Genomic DNA, 24,132 nt, shown 5'->3' on the forward strand with positions numbered 1-24,132 from the left:
CCCACCTCATAGTCGCTGTACCAGCTATTATTATTATTTATCTTGTGACACAACCACTACTGACGTGGCGATGTGTGCTCTTCAGACATTTTTCTATGCATAGAGACAGTTTGGGGACCTTCAGTGGGATCCTATTTAAAACCCACTTTCTCCAAACGAAATAATAGCAACAATAGTTGGGTCTCCTAACGCAGAACTGGGCATTTTCAAGTCCATTAAATTCTCCCAACAGCCCAGGAAACAGATCTTTTTATTAGTCCTCATTCACAGAAGAGGAAAAGGGTCACGCCTTGAGAAGAAGGTCTGGGTTCGAACCCAGATCAGCCCGAGTCCAGAGGCAGAGTGGCTCGACAAGGCCAGCCCCTGGGGGAGGGAGAATGGGGTCCCTCCTGGGGCGCCCCAGGCTGGCTCCATCCCAGCCAGCGACTTCCTCCTGATGTCATGGCAACCTGCTCCTTCGAGATGCTAATTAAGGCGGAAAGGAGCCGATTCTCACCCTCGACCCTCCCCTGAGATGAAATGCCAGGAGGGTCCTCCCTGCCCCCACCCTGTGTGCAGGCGAGGTTTTGCGGGAGCCCTGGTGGCCGGAGGGACTCGGTTTCCCGAGATTGCGTCACTTGCTGAGGCTGGGCCCCTGGGGGCTGGGGGCTGGGGGCTGGGGGCTGGGGGAGAAGAAAGGTGAGCTCACCAGCTCGGAGATTGCAGATGCCAACCATGGGCTGGGAGCCAGGCGCTAAGCCCTCTCCATGCGACGTTCATTCAACCTTCACAAAATTTAGTCTTAGATATTTCTTTGTTTGGATAGGTAAAGGCAGAACAGGGTATACAAGCCAAGAGCAATACTTAGATGGCACGTGCTTTATGCCAAGCCCTATTTCCAGCACCTGATTGGTGTTAATTCATTGTATCCTCATCCACACAGTCCTCCGAGGTGGGCATCACCATTCCTGTTTTGCAGATGAGGACACTGAAGCACAGAGAGGCTAGGTGACTTGCCCAATGTCACACAGTGGGTCAAAGGCAGAGCTCGGCTTTTAACCATCATGCTTTTCTGCCTTTCGAGGTGCAAAAGAATTCACAGGGAGAAAAACATCCCCCTCCCCACGCTGGCCGCGGTCACCCAGTGCCCATCCCCAGAGGCAGCCGCCGTTATAAGTGCCCGTGTTCCTTCCAGGGACGGTGTGTGTGCACACAGAAGCACCTGCGTGTGCATTTCCCTTCCCTTCCTGCTTTTTTCACACACGTGCGTGTGTTCTCAAACGCTGTCCTGCAGTTCCCTGGCTTTTGAGATCATTGTTTCGCGGTACGCAGATTCTCACTTTTTCTGCACCTGCCTACAACTCCTCTGAGGGAACAAGCCAGGCTGTTTTTCTTTTATTGTGGTAAAACACACACAGTATAAAACTTACCATGTTAACCATTTCAAAATGTACAATTCAGGGGCATTAAGTCCATTCGCAATTTTGTGCAACCATCACCACCATCTATTTCCAGAACATTCCATCACTCCCCAAAAGAAGCCCCATCCCCATTAGCCAATACTTCCGACCCCCTCCCCCAGCTCCTGGCAACCACGAATCCACTTCCTGTCTGTGGATGTGCCTGTTCTGGACATTTCACATCAATGGAATCACACAGTGTGTGTCCTTCTGTGTCTGGTTCTCTCACTGAGCATCGTGTGTTCAAGGTCCATCCGTGGTGTAGCTGTGTCAGGGCTTCACTCCTTTTTAAGTGTTTTTTTTTGAAAAATGTATTGTGGTATAATATATATAACATAAAATGTACCGTCTTAACCACTTTAAGGGCACAGCTCAGCGGCATGAAGCACATTCACATGGTTGTGCAACCATCCCCACCATCCGTCTCCAGAACTTTCTCATCTTCCCAAACTGAGACTCTGTCCCATGAAACACTGACTCCCATCCCCTCCCCCAGCCCCTAGCCTCACCATCTACTTTCTGTCTCTGTGGCTGTGACTCCTCTGGGGACCTCCTGTGAGGGGGTCACACAGTGTCTGTCCTTCTGTGTCTGCCTCATGTCACTGAGTGTCATGTCCTCAAGGTCCATCCACGTTGGAGCAGGTGTCAGAATGTCCTTCCTTTTCATGGCTGAGTAATATTCCAGTGTGTGGATGGAAACATTGCATTTATTCGTCCATCCATGGACACTCAAGGTAGCTTCCACCTTTTGGCTACTGTGAATCACGCTGCGTTGAACACGGGTGCACAAGTTGTTGTTGGATCACCTGTGGGCAATCCTCTGGGGTATGTAACCAGACGGTTGTAACCAGGCTCCGCGGGTGGACATTTAGGTTGTTCCCACTTTCCACTGCTATTTTCAGACAACACGGCAATAAACATCCTCATGGGCTCCGTGCCTTGGGCAAGTCATTTCTTCTCTCAGAGCATCACTTTCCCCACGTGGGGCTGACACTTCCCATCTTATAAGATTGTGGGAGAATTAAACATGGAAACTGTAAGAAAGGGCTCAGCATGGGGCCCGGTACCCAGTAAGTGCTCAATTAATGTTCGTCCTCCTGGGAAGTTTGGAAGCACCTTGCCTTTCCTCCAGTCTCCAGAGTGTCAGCTTTTGAAACTCAAGAGTCAGGAGGCGCCGGCTGGTTGAACGTGGGGTGACGGGGCCGAGAAACACGGCAGGCTGGTATTTCTTGGGGGTGACGCCGGCACGGGCAGCCACGTGGGGCCTGGTACACACGAGGGAACAGTCGCACACACTCCCACGTGTGTCCTCAGAGGAGCTGGCCGGGCGCGTGTCCAGGCGGGGATGTAGTGGCTGAGATTCACTGGACGTAATGAGCCCATCTGGCTCCCCTTGCGGGTGGGAACAGGGACACGAACGCCACAGTGACACATGTGCTCCACATCTCTTCCCTCAGACCCAGCTCAGCAGCCCCGGGAGGACAGACAGGGGCCCGCAGGATGAAGCCGGGCCCGTGAGAGCGGACGAACCTGCTCATTGTTCTGTTTCTCTCATCCATTCATTTATTGGGCGCCTACTGTATGCCAGATGCCGGGACACAGCAAGAACAAGATGGCCAATTATGGGCTCACTGATGGGGGGCTCATATCCCCATTTAGCAGATGAACAAACTGAGGCCCAGAGGAAGACGGGCACTGGCTCAAGGTGCTGAATGCAGAGATTTTTACCAAATGGGGATGGGAGCTAAGAAGGAAATGAGTAGGGGCAGAGAATAAATGGGTGTGTGCTCAATGGGGCAATCTGGGAAGGCTTCTCAGTGGAGGTGACATTTAGGCCAAGGGCTCAGCGACCAGGAGAAGTTGGGGGTTTGGCCAAGAGTTTGGGAAACAGTGTGTCGGGCAGCTGAGACAGCTCGTGCAAAGGCCCTGGGGCAGGACTGGACCTGGTGTGTTGGGGGAACAGCGAGGAGCCCGTGTGGCTGGAGCAGAGGGAGGAGGGGGAGAGAGGGAGGAGGCAGGGCAGGGAGGGGCCGGGGCAGGTCGTGCAGGGCCTGGGGTGCCATGGGGAGAAACGTGGACATTGTTGAGAGAACACTGGAGACCAATGGAGGGGTTTGGTTTGTGAATAACCTGATCTGATTCAAGTTTTAAAGAGACTCCTCTGGCTGCCGTGTGCGAAACAGGCTGACAAGTGCAACTCATTCATTCATTCATTCTTCAGCTGTTCCTTGATCAAGCCCTACCTACAGCAGCTTTCTACAGATGAGGAAATAAAATCTGAAAGAGCTGGAATCCTAGATCCAAAGTCACACAGCACAGGGGTGGCACAGCTGGGATCTGAACCCAGGCCTGGCAGGCAGAAACTGGGGCTCCCTCAGCCCCAGTTTCTACAGCTGAGCAGTGGGGACACTCGTGGAAGCGACTCCTCGAAGTGGTGAGAATTTCAGCGAGATGACGTGTGTTAGCCCATGGCTCAGTGCCTGCTGCATGGACAGAACTCAACAGGCCATTGGAGCTTGGATGGCGGACACGCGGGCAGCTCTGGAGGCCCAGGGCAGGGGCATCTGAGGGGCATCACGGGGGGGCTTCCTTGGAGAGGTGACATGAGAGGTGGGACCTGGAGATTGAGGCATCACTGGGGGAGGGGGAAGGGAGGAGCATTTGGGGCAGAATTAACAGCAGGTGCAAAGGCCCAGAGGTGACATCAGCAATGGCCTGTGTGGATGTGAAGCAAGTTCAGGGGGCTTGGAGCTTAGCATGGAAAGAGGGCCGGACGGGGCGGAGGGAGAGGAAGAGGATGGCTCAGGGGCCGTGGGAAGGGGCTGGGATTTAGCCTCGGGACACGAAAGCCACAGAAGAATCGAAAAGGAGTAGGGACAGGATAGGATTTGTCTTAAATGTCCCCTCTGACTGCGGAGTGTGGGGGCAGGAGGCAGGGTGGGGGTCGCGGCTACCCCGGGAGAGGCCACCTCTGTCTCCTGTTCCCCAGGTTCAAACCCCCTCATCCTGCATGTTATTTCTTTCCAAAGTCGCCCCCGGGCCAGACACCAGCAGGATGCTTTTGAAGTGTCCCCTCCTCATCACCATCCCCCAAGATCCCTCCAGTTGGTGCCAAGGAACAGAGGCGGCAAAGTGGTCCCAGCCACCTGCAGACATAAACGTTGATGGGGGACACCAGGCCGAGAGCTGGGAGGCAGTCAGGCAGAGGGACAGTCCCCCCTCCGGTTGGCAGGGAGCACCCTCCCTGGCAGGCCCAGGTGGGGGAAGCGAGTAGAGGCAGGTGTGGGACCCCCTGCCCTCCACGAGAGTCCCAGGCCATCTGTCCCTGTGCCTGCTTTGTTTCATGTGCACCGCCACCAAGTGGGGGCACAGCTGCAGATGGGGGGGGTGATGCCAAGGCTCCGGCAGCTCTGGGGACAGAACCCAGGTGCGAGATGCAGTCAGGGGTATCCGCCAGGTCTGGAGGGCAGAGTTGGAGCCCACCCTGGAGCTGGGGCTGGAGATAAAACCAATTCAGCTTCGGACCTGGGCAGCGGGGAGGGGGGCCTGGAGAGGCCGACGGCCACCGTGGCAGAGCCCGACTGCACGCTGACATGCCACACATACTGCCTCATACAATCCTCAGAATCACTCCACAAGGGCGAGATTTCTGTTCCTTCTTTGCAGAGGAGGGAATGAAGCTTGGCGACAGGTAGCAACTTGCCCAAAGTCACACAAGGAGGAAGCAGCCTGGCCAAAATTTGAACGCTGAGTCCTGTCTGAGTCCAGGCTCCATCCTACTGTTCTTTCCAGGAGGGTGTGGAGGATTTTTGTTTCTGAGCAGGAGAAGCCCCTTAACTCTGGGACCCCAAACATATAACACACAAACCGTGGTAGGCTGATCCCCTGCCTGTGCCAGGCATCACTAATCAATAACAGAACTCTTTCCCGGGGAGACAGGACCCAGGCATCACTAATATATTGCTGCACCCCCTTCCCTGCAGAACTGGGGCACAGACTCCGAATCCTTCTCAGCACAGCCCCCAAGCAGCAACTTCTCCTCGATGAGCAGGTGTGCAGTCGGAGCTTTGGGGTACACATAGGCTGACTTTTCTCTTTTCAGGAAACGTCGCTCCTTCATCTTCCAGATTGACATTTTGAAGCCACAAATTTAATCGCTTCTCTGTTAAAGATCTCTTTCATTTCTTTTTATTGCCCCAAGGAGGAAACCCAAATTCCTGGCCCTGCCTTTCCCCTTGCTGTTCCCTCTGCCTTCCGTGCCACCTCTCAGCTCTTCAGAGAGCTTTTCCTCCCCCAACCATCCTGGCTGGAGTCTCCCCACAGCCTACCCTTTCATCACATCACCACGTTTTTGTTTCTTTGTAGTAATTGGCACGAGCTGCAATGATCATATTTATTCCTCTGTTTGCTTGTCCCTCCCATAGGGCAGGGGTGTGGTCTGCAGTGTCTGGGACCTGGAATGGGAGTTTTGGGGTCCTCATTCCGAAATCCCAGAGGGAAGAGGCTGATTGGCTCAGCCCGCACCCCAGGTCCAATCTGTTAGGCAGCATGTTAAAATATTATCCAGGTTTGGCAGAAGGGGAAACGGAGGCACAGACAGGTAGTGCAATGTGCCCAAGGTCACACAGCGGGTACGCAGGGGCTCATTAGCCATCTCCCTCCCCAGGGGGATAAACATCTGTGCAAGATCTGACAAGACCCCCCCCCCCGCACATGATGGGGAACAGGATACAGAGAATCTCGTCGTCTCCTGGGGGCTGAGTGCCTGCCCTTCCTCTCTCCTGAGAGGGCTCCAAGGACAGTCCCGTCCCCCAGCATCTCACATCCTCCGTGCCCTTCATTCAATCCTGGCATGGCTCCACGAACACGCAGGGCTTCAACTCCGGAGCAATTACGATCTCTTTGTGGCGGCCCTGCCCCAGCCTCTCTGGAGGGCCCGGCACCCGCAGCTGTGGGTGAAGTTTGCCCCTCGAGGACAGGAAGCGTCTATCTTTACATTCCGGCATTAACGAGCCTCGGTCTCATTGCAACAGCGTTTTCTTTCTCCTCCTAATAAACGAGAATGTATTTTTTTTTTTTTAGCTCTTCCGCCATCACTTGATTCTCAAGTCTGAATTGTCTGAAGGCTTAAAACACTTCTGACTACAGCGACACGTTTTAACATTTTCCTCCCCTGAATGAGCAACGCAAAAAAAGGAAAAACAAAAGTGAAAACATTTTGATCGTATTAACAGGAGCATGGAGTGCAGAAAAAGGGAGGTGATTGTGCTTCTTTCTCCACTTGGAACCTCACAAAGACGAGTGCATTCCATTCAGAAAACTCTGATAAAATGGAAGGGAAAGGAAGAAGCTATAACACGTGTCACTCATTTTTTCATTCACAAGCCTTTATTGAGCTCTTAATTCGAGTCAGGGGCGGTCCGAGGTGCCGGAGCTACCAGTGTGAATAATTCACTATCACAGTTAATGATTTAAATGCAAACTGCTTGACGAGGGAGGGAGCTGGGAGGGGGGACCTCATTCGACTGCTCAGCTGCCACATAAAGGATGAAAAGCAAAGCATGTGGGAAGGGCATTCCTGGCAGAAGGAACAGCCTGTGCAAAGGCCGGGCATCAGGAATGAGCTTGGTGTGGTGGAGAGGAGAGAGGATAGAGCGAGGAGAGGTTGGCTGGGCCTTGGGAGTCCTCGTGAGGGGGTGAACCAGGTTCCCCAATCCTGGTCCTCAGCGTGAAGCTGAAGGGCTGCCTGGAGGAGGAGGAGGAGAGAGGAGGGAGACTTTCCGAGCAGCCTCCAGAGAACAGCTCCCCCAGACAGGGAGTGAGGCTCCCATCGCCGGAAGTGTGCAAGGCCAGCCTGTGTCTGGGAGGGGTTTCCCTCTGGGTTCCTCACCTCCGTGAGAGCCTGCGATGCAACGGCAGAGGGGACCCCAACCCGAGACCCCAGGGCCGACTCGGTGTCACAGAGACCCAATTTCCAATCCCGGCTCTGCTCTGCCGGCCTGGGCTGGGCCTCGGCCTCTCTGTGCCTCACCTGTAAAACGGGGCCGTAAAGCGCAGACCTCCCGGGGCCGCGAGGGGTCACCAGAAAGCGCCAGAAACAATGTCTGGAACAGAAATGCGTTCGGGAAATGCTATTTCTGGGGAGACGTCCAGCCCCAGTTATGGGGGGCTGTGGTTGTCACTGGGGCTTGGGCGGGGTCTGGCGCACACTAGGAGCGGCTGGCGGCAATGTCATTGGTGTCTCCAGCTCCGCCCTCTGGGTGCTCAGGGTGGAGGGGGCCCCCCTGGACCATGTAGTCCCCTCCGCCCTGGTCCCCGGCTCCCACCTCCGCCCCCCACAGTCTGTCCTCCCCGCAGCCCCCACCAGAGGGCGCCTGTGAGCCCCTGAGTCTGGTCCCCCCTCCTCTGCCCACAGCCCTCCAGGGCTCCCTCCTCTCTCGGGATAAAAGCCCACGTCCTCCGCGCAGCCCCCCAGGCCCCGCACAACCTGCCTCGTCCCCTCCCTGCCCTCCCTCCTTCCTCTCTACCCCTCACTGCCTCTGCTGCAGCCACATGGGCTCCTTGCTGTTCCTCCAACACGCCAGGCCAGGTCCTGCCCCAGGGCCTTTGCACGGACTGTGCCTTCTGCCTGGAATGTTCTTCACCTACCGCCTTTAGGCCTTTGTTCAAACCTCACAGCAAGGCCTTCCCTGTTCACCTTACTTAAAATCACGCCTCCAACCCTTCCCCTTCCCAGCTTCATTTTCCTCCCCAGCACTTCCCACCATAGATTAATTTATTTATCCGGTTTCATGTTCATCTCTCCTGTTAAAAAGTCAGCCCAACATTGTTGTCTATTTTGTTCCCTGTGGTATCTCCAGTGCCTGGTATGCAGTCAGTGCCCAATAAGTGTCTGTTGGACGCGTGGATGAATTAAGGAGTGAGCTGAGTCAGACCGGGAGCCCGAAGCCCTGCTCTGCCTCTCCTAAGCTGTGCGAACGCCAGTCTATCCCTTCCCTCTCCGAACCTCTGTCTGCTCTGCCTCAAAATGGGCAGAAACCATGTCTTACTCCGTGGGGATGATTCTTGCTGCTTGGCGGCATGGGAAGCCCACAGCCCGGCAAACAGCAGGTGCTCATCAGATGGAAATTTTCATGTCCTCTGTCGATCACCTTCCCCCTTCCCTCGGCCTCCTGCTCACACCCCACAAACATCCCAACATTTCGGTTTCAAACCCAGAAACCGAAGATTTCCAGGAAAAGTCACGACAATACTGGGGGGTGAGGATGGTGACCAGAGGCTGGGGGGCCCGCGCACAGCATCCGAAACCCTGCAGCTGCCCCGGGGACTCTCGGGCACAGGAAAAGCGCCCCCCCGAGGGCCCCAGGGTGTCAGGCGCCAGGGGAGGAGCCCCATGTGGAACTGGGACGCGAGGCGAGCAGACTTATTTAGCGCTTCCCATTTTATCCTGCGACATCTCCGCTGCCAGGACCATCCCACTCACAGCCACGTGGTCGGGTGGGAACCAGGGAAGGTGGCAGGGGGAGGGCTGAGCTGGGACATCCGTGCCCACTGTGTGTCCTGGCCAAGCCGCGTCCTCTCTCTGTGGCCTGGTATCCTTCGGAGGTGTGAAATGACAACACTGTGACATCTCTTAAGCGCCTACTATGTGCCAGGTACTGCTAGAAGCTGCTCATGGATGTTTGTTGACGGACTTAGTGACACACACAGTGGTTAACACAGGCTAGGTTGAATTGCCTGCCAGTGACTGCTGCTCATGCAATTTTTGGAAGGATGTGCCAGGTGCCCAAGCTGCAGATAGGTAAACCGAGGACAGCCTGATACTCTGGGGGAAAATTTACCAGCACCCCTCTGATCTCATGGGAGAAGGGATGTCACTCTGACTGACCCTACACAGTTAGGGTGATTTCTGCCTCACTCCCGCCCACGCCACCAGCTCAGAACCTTCCAGCTCCGCCCAGAAGAAGCCCTTTCCCTTCATCCGCCTCTCCAGGTGCTCCGGGACTAACCCTCTGCCCACCACAGCTGTGCTGCCCTCTGTTCCCAAGATGCATCTGGGCACGGTATGCAAATGAAGTGGGTTAATCCTTTCCACACGCAGCAAGCCCCTCCATGTGCCTGGCTCTGGGGGATGGGTTGAGGAGCCCCCTGCCCACCCAGGCCCCCAGCCCACCTTTCAGAGTGACTTCAGTAAGACCAAGGGCTCTGGGCTGGGGGAGACAGGAGGGCTTCCTGTGGGTGGTGGGCAGAAGTGGTAGAAAGTGGCCGAGAGGGCCAGCCTGGCGGTTGGCACAGCCTGGGAAAACATCCAGAGGCAGGACCGCCGGGGAAGGACAGAGCATAGCATCTGCTGTCAGGCTGATCCTTGTTCCAAACTCGTCCCTGGGGCAGTGACTTCACCTCCCCAAGCCTCAGTTTCCTCATCTGTAAAACGGGTCTCACAAAGGCCCATATTGCCCCGGCATCATCGAAACAACTCAACCTGTCCTCGACTTCCGTCCTCCTCCAACCACAGGGTCCTGGGAGCGCCTGATCATTAGTTACTTAATAGTTTCTGTGTATCTACTCATTTGCATTCAGGTAACTATGTAAACTTTTTTAAAAAGAAACCTCTCTAGTGAGGGATACAAGTCCAGATTGAATGGATACACAAAGGCAAGTAGAAATAGCCCGTGAAATGAATAAGTAAGACCAAAATTTACAAAGAGAAGCAATGGAGACCCAGCCACGAAATTAACAAATCCGAGGGAAATTATCCAATCCGAGCTGTGGCCGCGGTTCTCCGGTGCTGATGCCCAGCCATGCCAGCTCTCTTCTTCTTGGAAAAATTGTTGAGCGAATGTTAGCGGGCAGGCGTTCGGGACCAAGCTAGCACCCACCTGAGACTTTCTCCTGGAAAGGAAATCGAGAACTGAATAGCTTGGGCGGTCCATGATTTCGTGTTTCACGTTCTGTGTGTAGAACTTAAAGTCACCCTGTGGCCTCCCAGATGTCCAGGTGTCATGCTTGTGGACAGGCTTGTGGCAGGGGTCTGTATGATGAGGCCAGTGTGTCCCTCAGACTCTGGATCCAACACCCAGCCTGGTGGCAAATCCGGGCTCTGTCTCTGAGAACAGGAGACGAGAGGCCCCACCTGCCCCAGCAGCTGGTAGGAGATAAGAGAGGCCAATTCTGAAGATTGTCATTGTGCCCTCAGGGAGGTGGCGCAATAAAGCCCCTTGATCTTTCTGTGTGCCCAAAGCAGGGTCTTTGCAGAAGTAATCAAGTTAAAATGCAGTCATTAACGTGGGCCCTAATCCAATAGGACTGGTGTCCTTATAAGAAGGGGAAATCTGGACACAGAGACAGACGTGCACAGAGGGAAGACAAGGTGAAGAGGCTCAGGGAGAAGGCCATCTACAGGCCAAGGAGAGAGGCCTGGAACAGATCCTTCCCTCATGGCCTCGGAAGGAACCAGCCCTGCCGACACCTGGATTTGGGACTTCCAGCATCCAGAAATGGGAGACGACATTTCCATTGTTTAAGCCGCCCAGTGTGTGGCGCTGTGTCAGAGCATCCCTGGGAAATGGATGCAGCTTTGTGATGCTGGGGGAGCAGAGGGGTCCAGACACAGCCCTGGGGTCCCCCCACATATACCCTCTGTTCTTCCTGCTCCAAAGATTTGGGGCTGCCTCGGTTTCTTCTCTCACTAACTGTCTGTAAGAACTTAAATGGAGAATGGAGGGGTTTGGGAAGTTAGGGAAAGCAGCTCACGGGGACTAGTGTGACTCGGGCAGACAGGATGCACACGCCGTGTATGCTTCTCAGCCTCTCAATATGCTCCATTAAAAACGTTTGATTTTGAAGTGATTATAGATCCGCAGGGAGTTGCAAAGATGCACAGAGAGGTCCGTGGACACTTCCCCCAACCTCCCCCAACAGTCACATCTCCCAAAATCATAGATCATTGTCAAAATGTCGAGATGCCAAACTGTTCCATCCCCGCAAAGAGACAAAGCTGTCACTTTAAGAGAATTGTTTGAATGACCCATCAATCCCACCCCTTGTTTAATTCGGATGGTGGTGGTGACCCGAGTTTATACATGTGCAAATATATGCTCGAATATTTGCTCATATTAAAATAATGGAAGGATAAGCTGAACACAGATAAAAGATGGGACATGACAATCAAAGCTCTCCACTTGCATTTGTCACTAACAAAGTATCCTGGAGATCCCTTCCCATGGGTCCATGCTACCAATCATTTTTCATAGCTGTATACTATTCCCCAGTGGGGTTGCACCTGGTTCATTCAACCTCATTCCCATCCCTTGGATATTTGGATTCAATTATTTCTTGACACTTCCCAAAATAATTCCCTGTGACATGGCTCTGTTGACCCTTGCAAAAAGCCCAACTGAGGTAGATCCTATTATACCTGATTTCAAGGCAAAGAAACTAAGACAAACAGTAGACACAGGTGGTTTGCTTAGAGTCATACAATGCACAGGTGGCACAGCCAAGGGTTTTTTTTTATGACAGCTTCATTGAGACACAATTCACACAGCATACAATTCACCCATTTGAAGTGTAAAATTCAATCGTTTTTAGTATATTCACAAACCATCACCATCACCAACTATCCACAATCTAATTTCAGAACATTTTCATCACCCCCAAAGAATCCATTGTGTAATCCAAGATTATGAAAATTTATGCCTATGTTTTTGCCCAAGAGTTTCACAGTTTTAGCTCTTACATTTAGGTCTATGATCCATTTTGAGTTAATCTTTATATAGGGTGTGAGGTAGGGGTCCGACTTCATTCTTTTGCATATGGATATGCAATTTTCCCAGCACCACTTATTGAAAAGACCGTTCTTTCCTCCACTGAATTGACAATCTTGTTGAAAATCAACTGACCATAGATGTGAGGATTTATTCCCGACTCTCAATTCTATTCCATTGATCTCGAAGTCTATTCTTATGCCAGTACCACATTGTCTTGACGACTGTAGCTTTGTAATAAGTTTTGAAATCAAGGAGTGTGAGCCCCCAAACTTTGTTCTTTTTCAAGATTGTTTTGGCTATTCTGGGTCCCTTGAATTCCCATCTGGATTTTAGGATCAGCTTGTCAATTTCTGCAAAAAAGACAATTAGGATTTTGATAAGAATGGGGTTGAATCCATAGATCAATTTGGAGAAGATTACCATCTTAACAATATTAAATCTTCCAATCCATGAACATGGGATATCTTTCCATTTATTTAGGTCTTCTTTAATTTCTCTCAATGAGGTTTTGTTGTTTTTATGGTATAAGTCTTGCATTTCTTTCGGTAAATGTATTCCTAAGCATTTTATTCTTTTCGATCAATTGCAAATGGAATTGGTTTCTGAATTCCATTTTGTTTGTTTATTGCCACTGCTTCGGAAACACAATAGACTTGTGTATTGATCTTGTATGCTGCAGCCTTGCTGAACTTGTTTACTAATTTTAATAGTTTTTTAGAGGATTCCTTGGCATTTTCAATCTACGAGATGATGTCACGTGCAAACAGAGAGAGTTTTACTTCTTCCTTTCCAATCTGCATGCCTTTTATTTCATTTTCTTGCCTGATTACCTGGCGATCACCTCCAAAACAATTTCAAATAGGAACGATGACAGTCCTTTTCTTGATCTTAGGGGGACAAGGTCCAGTCTTTCACCATTAAACATGATGTTACCTGTAGATATTCTTTATCAGGTCAAGGATATGCCCTTTTATGTCTATTTGTTGAGTGTTTTTATCACGAAGGGCCGTTGAATCTTGTGAAATGCCCCAGCTGGGGTTTGAACTCATGTCTCTCCGACTCCAGAGCCCCAGCACTTACCTGATGCACTAAATCAGTGGACCCCCAAAGGAGCCCCACGTGGAACCCAGTAAAGAGCGGGTGTTCAGCAAATGGGTGTTCCCGTCTGCCCCTTTTCTCTTGGGCATTCGAAGTAAACTTGCAGACAGAGGGAGAGAGAGAGAGAGCATGCAATGCTTAATTTGAAGGAATGTGCAATGATGGTGGAATCTCTTGCACAGAGCAAAGTCGTAGGGGAGATGTCTTCCAAGGATTCAAGGCTGGGTTCTGTGCAGACAATCCTGCATTTGGCGTGAGGAGTCCTGTTTATATATTGTGACAGGCAGCTGATGGTTCCCCTGGAATTGTCTCAACGAAAACACAATGGAGCTAATTACCAGGTTCTGGGAGACGCTGGGGCGGAGGCTGGGCTGGGAGGGAGGGAGGAGGAGGCTGGGAGGGTGAGGGAGTCCCTCCACCCCCCCAGCAGAAGATGGAAACGTTCTTTGACTGAACTTTTCACCCAACAAACAATGAGTCACACCCACAGCTTGCCGCAAAAGAGACCCAGAGCCCACCACGCCCCACCTCCCACTTCTAGTGTTTTGCACAGTGTGGATCTTGGACGTTTAATCCATGCCCCCAGGGAGGACATTCTCTCCTTGGTTCTCTTCAAGTTTTGGCTTGCAGGAAGTCTCGGTTTGGTGTTACTGAATCCTTAACACCTTTCTGACACTTGCCAATCTTCCAGGGCTGGCCAGAGGCTGCAACAATATCAGACCAGAATGTTCTGTCCTCCTGGTATTGATTTTTATGGTCACCCGGCTAGCCATCCTGCTTTTCCCATTTACGGTGGCCACAAACTATCCCTTCTTGAGTCTATATTCAGTGCCAAGCGCTTGGCATGACATAACTCATTTTACCCTCCCAACGACCTCAGGAGATAGAGACCATTACTATCCGCCATTTACAGATGGGCAAATGGAAGCACAGATAAAATGGGGAGACAGACAGAAAACGAACTGGCCAAAATATAAAATCATTCCAACTTGTAATAAATAATATTGTACTGAGATGAAGATGAACTTCAGCAGGATGGTTAGAGAGAATCTCTCAGAGATCTGAAGGATGAGGGGAATACAGACATGGGAAGAGTAGGAGGAACAGCATCCTAGGCAAAAGGAACAGCCAGTGCAAAGGCCCTGAGGCAGACTGTGCCTGATGTTTGCAAGGAACAGCGAAGAGGCCGGTGTGAGTGGAGTGGAGTGAGCAAGGGGGACAGCTCGAAGAGGTGAGGGCAGGGAGGTGATGGAGGCTGGTCATGCAGGACCTTGAGGGCAGTAAGGAGGAGCTGGGTTTTTACCCAGAGTGAGAGATTGTCTATGTCCTCCGTTGGACTAGTAACTCCTGGAGGACAGGAATTTTTTAGGCTATTTTGTCTACTTCCGTGTCCCAGCCCTTAAAACAGCCTGGCACACAGATGGATGGCCTGAATGGATGGGGTCCCCGGGCACACGGCTGTACTGTGTTTCATATGTGTTTTCCTTTGCAGCTCGCAAAAACCCTCAGAGGTAGATGTGGTTGTCTCCTTTCTGCAGATGGGAACAGGGAGGATCAGAGTTACTTGTTCCAGGTCCCCCTAATAGGTGGCAGGGCTGGGGCCCCTCCAGAGCCAGCAGGCTCATTTCACTCTGCCTCCATCGAGGATGCAAGGCTTGAGCACCTACTGTGTAACGAGAAACCAGGCTGAGCATTTATGCACAGACCATCTCGTTTGACCTTTCAAGAAGGGGTTGTGTCCTCATTGCTCGGATAAGAAAGCCAAGACCAGATTGTCAACGGCTAGGCCGGGGTCACTCAGCCAGGAAGGAGGACAAAATAGACTCTGCAAACCTGGCCACTGCACTGGCCGCTGGGAAACTCCGAGCTTAATTTAGGCTCCTTGTTTAATTATTCATCCTCTCCTCTCTCTTTTCCTATTTATGACTTCCGCCTTCTCATTTTGTTCCCCGGTTAATGCCTTTTGTTTATATCTGCATCTTTGGCCTGGAATGAATGAATCAACGATTCCTCCTCACGATTTTGGAGGAAAAAACCCCAAATTCTAAACTTGAGTCCCTTTGTGGGCACAAGGCCCTCTCCAAATGCGTACCTGGAAGAAATAAAACGCTTTCAACACGTTCAGAACACAAAGACCCGATGGGCACTTTGGTTTGGCGTCTTTGAGCCCACCCACGTCCCATGGTCATCTTCCCCTTTTATTTTTGTCTTTTTTTTCTCATTATCCCATTTTCAAACACCAACTACAGGCCAGGCAGGTGCATTATCACAATTCATCCTTACACTCCCCTTGTGAGCAGGGCCTACCTCTCCCCATTTCACAGACGTGAAACTGAGACCCAGATAAGCAAACCCATTTGGCAGGTGGGAAAACCGAGGCTCAGGGCCCCCCCACAGCAAGTCAGTGTCTGATCTGGGATTCCCACGTGGTTTGTCCTGACTCCAGGGCAGTAGAGGATGGTAATTAGGTGGGGTGTTTATAAAGTGCTTACTCTGCAGGAAAGGCTCCCTCATCCATCCCTTCAATCGTTCAACCAACACACCGGGCCCCATGGAGTCACACCCTCGTGTGACCAGAATAAAAACAGGCTGATGGGATAGAGAATGGAGAGTGGGGTGGCTCAGGCGGCCGTGATCAAGGAGGGCTTCTCCCAGGAGCAGTGTTTGAGCAGAAACCGGAAAGATAAGGGAAAGATCTGGGGGGAAGACGATTCCAGGCGATGGAACAGCACTGAGTCGGGAGTGAGCAGGTTGGAGGAACTCTAAGGGGCGGGCTAGGCTGAAGCATAGAGACCCGGGGGCAGAGTGATGGGTGCGAACGCGGACAGATGGGGCTGGATTTTATTCCAAGGGCACCAGGGAGCCACGGCCGAGTTTAGAGCGGAGCATGGGAAGCACCACGGCCTTGGTGCCACGCGCCTCGGGTCTTGCGCGCGCAACCGCGGCCGCCAGGGTCCCCCGCCGCCCACGTGTCCCGCGAAGCCGCGCGCCCCACGTGCTCCCGCGGCCCTTTAAACGCCCCCGGGCCACGTGACCGCGGCGCGGCGCGCGATTGGCCGGGGGGCGTGGCGGCGGCGCGGCTGCGCAGTGACGCGCGCCGGCCGGCGCCGCCCCGGCCCCGCCCCCGGCCGGCGGCGCTGGCGGAGGGGTGACGTCACCGGCTGGGGGGGCGCGCGAGCCGCAGTGAGTGTCCCCGCCGCCCGCCCGGCAGCCCGGCCGGCGCGCGCACGCCGCGGGCGCTCGGGCTCCGCGCGGATCCCATGCCACGGCCGGGATGTGACGCGGGGCAGAGCCGGGGAGCCCAGCCCAGCCCGCCTGCAGGTACGGGGGGCAGCGAGCACCCGGATTCGCGGGAAGGAAAAGGCGATGCGGGCGAGCCGCCGGGGGGGCGCGGAGCGGCCGAGTGGGCAGCGCGCCGGCTTTGTGCGGGGAGGCTGCACGGCCATTGTGCGCCCAGGATGCTCCGCCGCAGCCGGCCGGCGCCCGGACAGTGCCCCCGGGGCTGCGCCCGGGCGCGCGGGGCCGCGGGGAGGGCTCGGCGGGCGGCGCGGGGGGCCGCAGCGGCCGGGGGGGCTGCACGCGCCCGGAGCGCGGCGCTGGAAGCTGCCCAGCGCCGCCGGCTGCACCACCCCGGGCTGCGGGCGGGGCGCAGGCGCGTGTGCCGGCCGGGGTCCCCTCTGCCTCCGAGACCCAGGGGGCGCTGTGCCGGGGGCGCCCCGGAGTGGAGACCAGCCCGGGACGGGCGGCTCGGTGCAGCGAGGGGGATCGGCCGGTGCGCCCAGGGCGGCTGTCCAGTCCCCCTCCCCTGGAGACCCCCGACGCGACGCCGTGTCCCCCCAGCGCCCTCCCGATCTCATCCATCCTTTGGGGGCGGGGGAGCGCCCCTCCGGCGCCCTGGCCTTGCCCCACCCTGCTGGGGCCCCGGCACCCCTTCCTAGCCCCCCAGGCGGGGCGAGGCGCAGCCCCCAGCCCCTGGGACTCCGGCGGCCGGGCGCGCGCGTCGGGCACCCGACCTCCCCTCGGCGCTGGGGACCCCCTGGGGATCCCGGCAGAGGGGAAGCCGCCCCCGGAGCCGCCAGCCCCGCGGGTTCCGCGCGCCCCGGGAGCCCCCTCGGGGGGCTGGGAGAGGGGGAGGGTCGGTGACGTCATCCCGGGGGCGGAGCCGTCGGAACCGGGTTGAAGGGGGCGCCTGGGGGGGGCGTGCCCTGAAGGGAGCCCCCCGAGTTAGAGTGCCCGTGCCCGGGGCACGAGGGTTTCGGCCGGGCTGCGGCCAAGTTCACTGCTCCTTGTGGAAATCTCGCCCAAATTTAGGATCACCCCCTTGGTGCCCCCCGCCGCAAATCTGGACACTTCCCCACCACGAAAACCCCCTAAATCGGAGAGCTGCCTTTCAGCCGCTTTCTCTCCAAAATTCTCAATACGGGGAACCCCCTGCAAACTGGAATCTTTTTGTTCAGCCACACCCCCCCAAATCTGGAACCTCCTCCGTAGTGACCCTTCCCCCCCATTTCAGATTCTCCTCTAGGAACCCCGTAAATATGCAGATTTTGAGAACGTCCCTTCCCCTGCAACCCTTCCTCAAATTTAGCCACCCCCTAGAGATCTCCTCCCCCCATTCACAAGCCTCCCAGCGCCTCCATGTGGGGGGCACTCTCGTCCCCCTCTTGGGCTCAGCTGGGATTCCCCTGTCCCCCCATCTCAATCTCGGGGAGTCCCCATTCTGAGCACGGGGCCCTTCTGCCTCCGGACAGACCACTGCAAAACCAGCCTGGCCAACCCGGCTGGTGAAGGGGGGTGTCTGAGGTCCAGACTGGGCATTGGGACTCTGAGAAGCAGAGATAAAGCTGGAGGGTCCCCGAGGGTCTCCAGGATAGGGACCCACCCGCTCTGGGCCCCCAACAGCCTCCACCTGGACTCTGGCTGCTGGGGTTCTGGCCTTCTCTCATTGTCACCCATCGCTGCCGTCTCTGGGGTGCAGGGGGCGAGGACCGCTTTTGTTCGGGGCGCTCTGCCCTCCCCTCGGAGCTGTCTTCTCCCTGCGAGGAGACAGCCAGCCCGCGTCTCTACTCCTGATACCAGCTGCTGCCGAGGGAGCTTTTATTAATGGCCGAGGGACTCGGTGGATTCTGCCATTTGCATAGCTCCCCTCCCCCTCCCAGGGTCCCCTTCCTTTGTGCCCTCTCCCCCTGCCAATCCCGCCCGCCTTCTGTCCCTCAGCTCTTTTCTTCCTCTGCCAGCTGATACTTTGGCTGCAGAAGGCAGGCAGCTGGGGCTGGGGGCGGCTGCTTCCCGCCCCCACATCCCAGACCCCACCAACTCCGGTCTGGGTATCTCCAGCTGGACCCCCGTGTCCCCGCACCATGCCCTCCGCTGGGCATCTCTTGCCGCCTGCTGTCTGCCCGTTTCTCCGATCTTCCTCTCCAGACAGCTCCTTCCTGCCCTGTCCCCGGGGCCCGGGGGGGCACCTTCACCATGACGGTGCACTTCTGCCTGGGGCCCTGGCCCCCCCAGCCCCCTGGGGGCTGCCACCCGCTGTCGTGGATCGCCCAGAGAGTTGGTATAATTGGGCTCAGGGAAACAAAACGTCGCGGGAGACCTGGCCTGCCTGGTGAGCTCATGTGCTTTTCTATTCCTGCCACCCCGGCCGATGACATCGACCCCCCAGGGGGTGACAGGGGCGGTGCTGGCATGTCAGAGTGGCCTTCCTGAGAGGCGATGGCCTGGTCCACTCCCCACCCCCTCCGGGAGGTGGGGGAGGGGTCATTCTGGTGTGGCGGGGTGTGGCACTGGAGGGCACTGCTAGGGTGGCGGGCTGGGCTCTCGGGGATCCCTCCTCCCCCAGGGTCCCCTGCAGCCCCTGAGCTGGGCGTGTGGTGGGTGCAGAGAGAGGGGGGCACTGAGAGCTGGCCCCTGCCTGCTGCCCGCACAGAGATCATACTTGTGTTTCTATCTCCTTCGAGCATCTTCCTTTTTACCCGCTTCCCCGGGGATTCCGAGCATCTTCTCGTGTCCGTGGGCCCCCCCCCCGGAGACACGAGGCGTTTTTCTCCCAGCACTGGCTCTGGGCCGAGGTGTCAGGAGTGGGTGGAGGGGGAGAAGCTTCCCGGCTGTCCTTCGGTGGTGGCGTCTGGGTGGACAATTCTGGAGCCATCACCATCCACCCATTTTCTTCTTCATCGGGTGGCGCAGAGCATGGGGCTCTGCCCGGCCTTCCCCAGACCTGGGGCCAGTCCAAGAGACACATCCACCTCCGCTCTGGCCGTGGCTTTCTGGGGGGGTGCCTCAGTTTCCCCTCCCGCCTCCAGATTCGCACTGAACTGTATTTCACAGGTGTGGGAACACGGCTGTCGCCTCCACCTGCCGCTTCTAGGAGCCGGCGCTGGGAAACCTGTGGCTCACCTGATTATTCCAGCGGCCGCGTGGCCCGAGTGGTGGTCAGCGGAGGTGGCCAGGGAGAGCGGGCAGGGACGATGTGACTCCCAGGCGCCCCGCGGCCCCTGGTTCACCTGCTTCCTGTGACTTTAGTTCAGCCGCCGTGCGTGGGGGGAGTGGAAGGGGGACGCATCCAGAGAGTTCGGGATGGGGAGGAAAACCCTAAAAATAAAGGCGGATATATATAAACCCAGCGGGTTTGGGGGATAATTGACAAAGCTTAATGTTTTCGGCGGAGAGCGGTTCCCCCCCACCCCGGCTGCATTAGGCTCCATTTGTGGAGTAGTTCGGAGCCAGTGGAAGGTTCTGGGGAAGTGCAGTGGGCTTGGCAGGCGCATTGCGGGCTGTGGCTCCCTTTCTGGGGGGGTCGTGCTTCTGGAGGGAGGCAGGGGGCCTGGGCAGGGGTGCTGAGACGCCAGAGCCCCCTCTTTCCTCTGCATCCAGGGCGGCATCCCCATACACCCGCCCGTGGATGGGCGTCTCATTTCCCAGAATTTGCAAGCAGGACGCCCCTCTCGGGCGAAGCTGGTGCAAGTTGCCCTCGCTCTGTCCTTCCCCGCAGCAAAAGATGCCCGGGGTGGGGTATCTGTAGAGACCTCAGCTGCCTGCCAGGCAGGGCGGCTCAGCCTCCGGTGGGGACAGGAGGGGACGAGATTAAGGATTGGGGAGAATGCGAGTTTGAGGTCTTTTCACACGGTTTTTAAATTTTGTCTTATTCCCACCTTACCTTGGTCTGGAATCAGAAAGCTACTGGCTTGCAGAGCGGGGAAGATGGAGTGCTGGACGGGGGTTGGGGTTCCAGTGCACGTTACCCTGTCATGAGCCCAGAGACGGGCAGATCTTAGCTCTGAGATGCACAGCAAGTGCGACACCTGGGTCTCCCACCCCTGCGGTCCCACTTGTCACCCCCTCCGGCCTTCTAGAAGCTCAAGGGTTTCGAGTGGAGTATGTGGGGTTTATTTTTTTCCCTTCTTTCTTTTTTCTTTAAGGAAAGAAAAGACACTCAAAAAAAAGGAAAAGAAAAAAAGAACCCCAGTGTACCATTTGTGTCTTGTCTCTGGCTGATATTTCAGAAGTGTTGGGGGGGGTGTGCGTGGGGAATATGAAAAATCAATTGGCTTACACTTCTGCAAAGGCGAAAATTAAGGAGCGGGTGGAATGACTCACGGACAGGGCCTCGACTTTCGCACTGCTTTATTTTCGTCTCTCTCTCTTTTTTCCCCTCCTCCGTGGCGCTCCCGGCCCCCCGTCCCTCTCCCCGGGCTTGGCCGGGCTGGACCTGGGGGCTGGCGCTATTCCGGGCCGGCCGCGGAATCCCCTCCTCTGTCCTCCAGAACCCAGGCGCCCTCAGAATCCCACGGATCCCGTATCTGAAACACACCAGCCGCCTTTTTGTTCTGCATCCCCTTCTCTTTTGATTCTCGTGGATTCCACCCCGGTGCAGGGCTTGGAGCTTGCGGTAGGGGCCCCTGCAAGTGCCCTCACTGGGGCTGAATTGCGAATATTCCGAAGGGGCAGATTTTGTCCAGAACTCCCTGGGTGGTGCCTGCGGGTGTTGAGTTTTGTGGTCTGTTTGTTTTTTGAAATCTTTGATGTCTGCCCTTTGGAGGAAGATCCAGGGGTCCCCCGTCCTCCTACTGGGAGAACGGAAAATCCTAATTTTTCTCCCGATTCTCTCCTTGTCTGTGCGGCCTCGCCTCGGTCCCTTCGCCCCTCTGCGCGGGAGCCTCGTCGCCTGCAAAATGAGGTTACGCCTCTGGCTTTGGGGTCAGAGCCCTGACTGGGGCCACCACCCACCCGGCTGGGGTTGTGCAAAGTCGGGCTGCGTGGCTAAGCTCTTGTGTCCCTTCCTCTCTAAGATCAGAGCGCTCGTAGCCCGAGTCCTGACGAGCGGGACCTGAGATGCTGCGGGTAATCAGCCTGTTGTGGTCTCCACGCACATCTTGGCTACACCTGTCCCATGGCGCCCGGACCCCCGTGTGGCAGAGCAGCCACAGCCCCGGAGGCCTGGGACCCCCGGCTGGAGGCGGGCCGGGCGGAGAGGGGCCCGGAAGATGCTCTATTGTGGCGCTGTCTCGTGGGTAATTGAGCGCTGGTGGAAATTTGGGGGTTCTGGGGAGGCAAGGTCGAGGCGCCTGTGTGTGTATAATTTAATGCCGCTCATAGTTAACCCCGTGATCAGCAAATGAGGGGATGTCGGAGGATAAGAATAGCTACTCCGACTTATTTGGGACTGGCGCCCCCCCGCCAGGCCCTGTGCTGAGTAAGCACATTAGGAGCATCTTCGTCGCCCCTCAGGTTCACACCCACTGTCGGTGCCGTCCCCGTGCTTGGGGTCGCATTTCGCAGACAGGGAAACGGAGGCACAGAGAGGGGTCTTCACTGGCCTGAGGTCACACAGCCTATAAGTGACAGAACGGGAAATCTTACCCAAGGCCGAGGATGCCAGACCCTGAAGTCTTAACCCCTGGGGAGGAGGCGGGGGGGCTGCCCAGTTGTCAAAGAAGTCATTCTGGTGCTGAGGACACCTGCAGTCGCTATGGAGACTGCCTTCCTCAGAGGACGCTGGACCCAGGCTGCCCGGGTTCAAATTCTAACTCGGCCACTCGCTGGCTGTGTGACCTGGGACAGGTTCCTCAACTTCTCTGTGCGCCCGTGTTCTCATCTGCAGAACGGAGAGGAATAGGACCCCCCCCACCCCGCTCACGGTTGTTGGGAAGATGAATTGGGTTAATGCGGGTAAAGCGATGTGTTGATACATAGCCGAACCTGCCCAGCGGGGCCTCCCCAGCAGCCCCCGCCCCCGGCCCCCTCCATGGGGTCCCCATGGAAGGGATGTTACGATGACTCAGCCGCTGCAAACTGGGGCGTTCCCCGTCGCTGGCTGCTTAATCAAGGCCGCCCCACTTCTGTGGCAGGACTGGGCTGGGCACCCGGTGGGATCTGAGCCGCGGTAGGCCGGGTGGGGAGGGCCGGCGGCTTCCGCGGGCAGCGCTGGGCGTTGCCGAGACCCCGGGGGGCGGCCCCCAAATCCGTGGTGGGTCCGAGTGAGCACTCGGGGGGAGATCAGGGACGAGGATTCACGGCTGCGAGGTCTCAGCTTTGCGGCCCCACTGAGGGGCACTCAGAAGAGGGATAGTTTACAAGCTCGGTGTGTGGGCATCCATCCATTCATTCATTCTCCAATTCATTCATTCAGTCATCAGTATTGAATACCGGCTGCAGAGAACTCTGGAGCCAGATTGGGTTCAGATCAGCTCTGCTCTCACCGGCTGTGGGGACTCAGGCTAGCTCTGTGCCTCAGTTTCCTCATCTGTCAAATGGGAACCTTGGCATCGCCTCACTCAGAATAGGGGCGTTGTGATGGGCGTATGAACTTACACACGCCTGGCAGACAGAAAGCGCCGTGTACGTTCTTTTTCTTTCTTTTTTTTAAAAATAAGAGCAAATGGAAATGAAATTCTGGGGATCCAGCAGTGAACAAGGCGGGCTTGGACCCTGCGGTCTATGGGGGAGTCGGTGCATAAATAAGCAAGAATTTGCAGTCGGGTTCTGCTGAGACTGAAAATCTGGTGGCAGCTAGCAGTCACCCGGCCACTGTTTTGTCTGGGGGACGAGGGGGGTCTTTCTGAGGAGATGACCTTTGAGCTGAGACCTGAAGGGAGATAGGTGGACGGGTACTGGGGACAGCAAGTGCAATGGGGGGAGAGGAGCAGCCGCTATGTGGCTGGAGGTGGGGAGAGCGGAAGTGAGAGGAGGAGGTGAGTGGGCCGGGGCAGACCACACGGGGTCCCGAAAGCCCCCCAGAGCTTGGATGCAAATATCGTTGCCAACGGACACCTGGGAGCTCCAGAAACGCTTCTTGGAACAGCTGTCAGGCTAAGGCCCAGAGAGGGAGAGGAACTTGCCCAAAGCCACACAGCCACACTTGCCTGCCCTCTGAGTCAGGCCTCTCTGGAAGGCGGGCCGGGACCCCTCGGGTCCAGAGGGGAAACCGAGGCAGGAAGACGTGGCAGGAACGGGCTCCCCCAGCCTCCCAGGCATCCCCGAATAGCCCCATAGCCAGATCGGCTGGTTATTCTAAGAAAACCCGGAAATCTAGATTTTACATGAAACCACCCTATTTTACATCCTTGGATCTTTCTCTTCCTTAAAATCCCTCCATTGGCCGGTTATGATGCCTCGAACACCTCACTCATCACCACCGAGCCTCAGTTTCCTGGGCCGTAAGGTGGGTTGAAGAATCACAGCCACCCCGATGGGTTTCTCCGAGGCACCGATGCGAGAACTCGCAGGGAGGGCCCAGAAGAGGCCCGGGCCAGCGTCCGCGCTCGATAAACGTTGGCTCTGATTATATTAATATTGGTCATAATGATAAACTTGACTTAAATTAA

General features: G+C 55.8%; 1 protein-coding gene across 1 annotated transcript in view; it reads left to right on the forward strand.

Moving 5' to 3' along the window:
* Nucleotides 1-16,527: 16,527 nt before the first annotated feature.
* The window catches only part of PTPRS (protein tyrosine phosphatase receptor type S), a 92,230-nt gene continuing 84,625 nt past the window's right edge, over nucleotides 16,528-24,132 (forward strand). The window contains exon 1 of the mRNA XM_058538054.1: nucleotides 16,528-16,627. The gene's annotated coding sequence lies outside the window, so the exon portion shown is untranslated. The remainder of the gene's footprint in view (nucleotides 16,628-24,132) is intronic.

This window comes from Diceros bicornis, unplaced genomic scaffold (genome assembly GCF_020826845.1).
Source record: "Diceros bicornis minor isolate mBicDic1 unplaced genomic scaffold, mDicBic1.mat.cur scaffold_73_ctg1, whole genome shotgun sequence".
Classification (NCBI taxonomy): domain Eukaryota; kingdom Metazoa; phylum Chordata; class Mammalia; order Perissodactyla; family Rhinocerotidae; genus Diceros; species Diceros bicornis.